This window comes from Sapajus apella, unplaced genomic scaffold (genome assembly GCF_009761245.1).
Source record: "Sapajus apella isolate SASKATOON/1434 unplaced genomic scaffold, GSC_monkey_1.0 scaffold4063, whole genome shotgun sequence".
Taxonomy (NCBI): Eukaryota; Metazoa; Chordata; class Mammalia; order Primates; family Cebidae; genus Sapajus; species Sapajus apella.
The window spans coordinates 2,128-2,741 of NW_022440989.1; the positions used below are offsets into that span (position 1 = coordinate 2,128).

General features: G+C 35.8%; 1 pseudogene; it reads left to right on the top strand.

Annotated features, from left to right (window-relative positions):
- Positions 1-78: 78 nt before the first annotated feature.
- Positions 79-178, top strand: LOC116547668 (annotated as a pseudogene).
- The last annotated feature ends 436 nt before the right edge of the window (positions 179-614 follow it).

Consider the following 614-nt stretch of genomic DNA (forward strand, 5'->3'; position numbering starts at 1 on the left):
TATAAATACCATAGATTTTTTAATTACCCATAACTCTTCCTTATTTTGCTTAACCACTCTATCTTAAATGACTCATGCTTGCTTCAGTAGCACATATACTAAAGTTGGAACAATAGAGAGATTGGCATGGCCTCTGTGCAAGAACGACAAGCAAATTTGTGAAGCATTCCATATGTTTTTAAAACAGAAAAATATTACTCCTGGATTTTCACTGTGTCCGTGCATGTGACCTTTTGTTTAGGTTGAATTATATCCAAAGATTATATTTCCAGAAATGAGATCACTGTGAGTCACAGGGCATTAGCATTCTTATTACACTTGATGTAAATTGCCTAGCTTTCAGGCATGGTGGCTGTCGGCCTATAATTCCAGCACTTTGGGAGGCTGAGGTGTGAGGATTGCTTGATGCCAGGAGTTGGAGGAGTCAGTATAGTGAGTCACTGTATTATTTTTAAAAAATTTCCAAGCTTTACCCTGGTGGAATGCTTATATACAATTTAAACATCACTAACAGTAAAAGAAAATGCCCATTTCACTGCACCTTTGCTGGCACAGGGTATAATAACAAGTTATTCTTTGTTTGATTATTTTTAATAAATAAAAGACCTCCTAAT